Raw genomic sequence first — 4,559 nt, forward strand, 5'->3', positions numbered from 1 at the left:
GGGATCGTTCATATGATTTCAATTGCTTGAAAATATTTTTTGACCGCCGTTCAATTTGATAAAACACAGGTACAATTGAGATTTGAATTTAGTCGAGACAACTTTCGTCATTTTTGAATGTAGGGTTTGTCTGAATTAGTACAAAACATGTTGATAACTTGCTTTGTTCGAAAGAAAAACACTGCTTCTTGAGTTTTTTTTTGGGTTCATCGTTTCACCATCGCATTGCCGCTAGCATCGAGATGGCGCATCTTTCCTTTAGAATTGCCCATTTACCGCTCATTGTGAGTGCTCAACTTGAACTTAGAAAAACATTGGGGGAAAGAAGATCCAATATTATGTCAAGCAGATTGGAAGGAAGAATTATGTCTCTTGCAATGTGTGCCAGAACTGGGTATTCCACTAGAATCGGGAGCTTTCCGGAATTGACAACGGAAAGGGGACCAGCCAGATGGAGTCAACATTGATCCGAATGTTTGTCTCACCCAGCCAATATTGGCCAATCCTGCCATGGAAGGCAGCCGTCCCCTGGCAGTGTGAAAGAGAACTCGGAGGTGAACAGATGCCCATTGTTAACTCCCTCAATAAACTGATAAAATAAACGGTTCCTGGGGAGGCTTGATTATCAATAGGTAGGGGTACAGTCCGCAAGCAGGAGAAGAGATTCTCCAGAACACAGATGCTCGCTTGAGACATTTTGGCAATGAAGATTGGTCCACTGAAGTGACTTCGATCTCAAGCATTTAGCACTGTTTCTCAAGACTTGAAATTTATTTCAACTTTACTTCAAAGTTTTATTTCTTCATATTGAGTTATATTTTCGTATGTGTTGAAACGTAACAAATGTAACTTCGATTTGATAATGAAAGTAAAATTTCAAGCGCTTTTTAATGGATCTTATAATTATCGTCATCGGCTTTAAATTTCAAAACATAACTAATTTGCTTTTGCTTCAAGAAATTCTGTTTTTTTATGATTCACGGAAGTTTTTGGTTTTGCACTTTTTCTCACTATACTTTTTTACATTTTGGTTAGAAATTTCTACCCTGGCAACCGTGGTGGACAGCTTGCCACAAGTCTACCCTTTAACGCGAACATGGTGATCTTTTTTACTTCCTTACCCCTTTTTGGAATTCCATTCCCAACAGTTCAAGACGAAAACTTTAATTTTAATTAACTGTTATGTTCATACATTATTTGATCGACCAACGAATTAGAGTTGGCGGATCTAGCTAGCCCTTGAATAAAGGCTTGATCTGGAATTTTAGTCAAGAACTTGTCCAAGTCTGACTGAAATACTACTATTGGATTAACACCTACACATATACTCCCTCCGAATATTTGAGGGCAGCAAATTGAACAATGAAGGAGCCCTAGAAAATTTAGAGTTGGACTTCATTTGTTCTTACTAGCCTGGATTCTCGAATGCTTGAAGGTGCTCTCAAAATGCACATTAAGCCTCTATGTTCACTACAATTGACCCTAAATCCTGGTTTGGGACAAAGCCCATGAATGCTTCTGAAAACTTACAGTATCAGACACCTTTCGTACCTTCTCTGAATATTGTGCAATCCCAACCTTTCAAACCTCTCCCAATACGAGAGCGCTCTCATATCCTCAATGTTCCTAGTAAAACATCTTTGGATCTGCTCGAGCTTTTGCAAACCTGCTGAACTAATTGGAGCCCAAATGGGCAAGGCATATTCAAGATGGGGCTGAACAATCGACTTCTACAGAGTTAACATCGTGATTCCATCTTATCTTTTATTATTCCAAATAAGCACTTCATACGACCACTAGATCTTGTTGAATAAATGAACTTGGCCAAGTTTGAGCCCAAACCTATGCTCAGGGAGCTCAGGAGACATGATCAAAGTTATGTGGTAAACACTACATAAAATTTGAATTTGCTGCTACATAAAGGTTGAATACGTAAAAATCTGTGACTTTCTCAGCCTGTGCAGCTTATTTTTAGAAACTTTAATAATAATATTTAACCATACACAAGGCCAATTCTAAATAATGAAACTGTCAAGTAGAGTTTCATTGATCTTAAAGGGCCAGAGACCTTACTTTGTTCCTGATCCTAGCCATCAACTTCTGCACGAGGTTAGAATCGACCTTCCTGATTGCCCATAACCATTTAATATTGCATTCGCCTGTACTTTTCACGGTCAAGTATGTTTTCTTCAAAACTCCTTTCACTAATGACCAAGTTTCTGTGATTGTTTGTATTCCTAGGTGCCATTCTTTGGCTGCAATATCGAATTAATTTTGTTCATACCATACATTCTGGCCTTAGGAAAGTGACAACTTGCCAGTTGGGCCAAAACAATGCCTCTACATTAAGTTTTCTTGACTTATGCGATTTGGTCAACCGACCTCAAGTGGCCCTACAGAGTGTTTCATCTTTCTCATCGAGTTTGTATAAGAGAAGCATGCTAGATATATTATTATATATTAAAATATTATGTGAATGTAAAATCAATACCTTTTTCCGTCTTGAGTTGTTGGGGATCCCATTCCCAGTGGCGGTTAGGAAGTCTGCAGAAAAAGCAAAAAATAAGATTAAGCTTCACGAAATATGTAAGCCCTAAAATGTAGATTGCTCGGAGCTTGAAGTGCCTTAATGTATCTTTCAACCCTTTTGATCACATTCATCTTATTGTTTTCATGACATTATACACATTGTAATACCATCATAAATACATACATGTAACGAAGACTAGTGACACTTTAGCTGAATACCTGTGCTCTATTGCTCGATACAACAAGTGCGTCTACTACTAGAAGATAACAAAATATGACTTTAAAGATAGCTATGCTTTGGGTTTTGCATTTTCAAAGCTTCATATTTTTTGACACTTTTGGACACCTGTGGACACTGTTGGACAAGGTTTGAAAAAGTATTCAAAAATGGAATGCCCATCTTGGTCACAATTTGGAAATATTTCTGCTCCTCAAGCATTTTTTCATTAATCACCATACAGGTCAAGGAGTTAGTGAATAACGAATACGAAAAAAATGTATGTAAATGGGCACCAATCGTCTTCGTGTTCCCCGGAATTTTTCGACGCCTATTTTATGAATGGTGTTGTCGCCGAATACATTTACGTATTTACTGTTCATGATTGGGAAACATGTTTACAAGGTGTAAGTGCTTCAAGAGGATACCTCAATTACTCGTTGTTCGATTTCTTCCATGTTAAGCTACCGACATCAGTTTTCTTGTGGAATACATTGCGAACCCTCGCTTCTGATTGTTGGACACTCTCTTGCAGAAGGCAACGTCAAACCGACACAATGTATTCGAGGGTGCTGAAAGCCTTTTTGACATGGCTGTCCATAAAATCAATCGCGTTATTGTCGATCGCCATTCACGATCTGGCTTCAAAACAAGTAGTTGCGATTGAATTGTGCGTGTGATCAGTTTAGTTTGGATACAATGATTTGGTTCTGGCTGGTTATGATCCTGGCCAATTTATTTGAAGTCACAAGTGTGCCATTTGGCAAGTTTTTGCTCATGAATGGCAAAAAGTATGTATGCGTCCATTCATTGGGCTTATAATCAGTTATTGTCCAAAAAGTGGTTCAAGATTTATTCTCCACACGAGGAATCTATGTCAGTTGGACCAATGGGTTTCAAGCCTGTTCCAGGCCCAGTTTTGACGTTTTCATAACGTACAACAGCTTAAGTAATATCACCGATATCAAATTCCACTTGAAGGGTTTAGATATTCAATCTTCGATGATGGTTGTGGTTGGATCGTCAAACGATTCTTTGGAAACGATTCACGATTCGTTGTTTTACTATAATGCCTCCAATTTTTTCTATCTCGGCCTATTGGATCCTTCAACGGGAATGGAATATTATCAAGTGATCACGTTTCCCTTGATCAATAGACATGTCATTCAAAAACTAAAATTGGCTCCAAATGCAAGAATCATCGAGCATTATGATCTTGAAGGTGTGGAGATCACTTCTCAATCGGTTGATTGGTATCCCTACACAACGTTTGATTCCGATGGAACCACTTATGGGTATCTCATCGATATGACCCATCATCTATCTGGTATGTTCAACTTCACCCTGAATTCCATAAAAGAGCCTAATGATGATTGGGGACTCCAATCTGAGTTCCAAAAAAACTTTAGTGGTGTTCTGGGCAGTGTGATCCAAGGACATGTGGATCTGAGTCTGAGTCTTTGGCTCTGGAACTCAAAACGGAGCCTTTTTGTAGATAATTGCATTGTAATGAGCGATTGGCAACAATTTATAGTGGTGCCTCAAATGCCCGATGTGGACACCACTTTGTTTATGAGGCCTTTCACGAAGGAGTCATGGATTGGAATCGGACTAATTTGCTTGATTATTGGCATTTGTGCAGTGGTTTCAAACTTTATTCACCATCTTAATGAATCCTCGGGATGTAAGGTTATTTCAACCTCGGGATGGTATTTCTTTTTATTGTTGAACGCCTTTTATGGTGGTGCTCTGACTATGTTCTTTGCCAATGAGCCGAGTGTTCCGTTTTCCTCTGTCCAGGAAGCGGTAGATG

This window comes from Tigriopus californicus, chromosome 11 (assembly GCF_007210705.1).
Source record: "Tigriopus californicus strain San Diego chromosome 11, Tcal_SD_v2.1, whole genome shotgun sequence".
Taxonomy (NCBI): Eukaryota; Metazoa; Arthropoda; class Copepoda; order Harpacticoida; family Harpacticidae; genus Tigriopus; species Tigriopus californicus.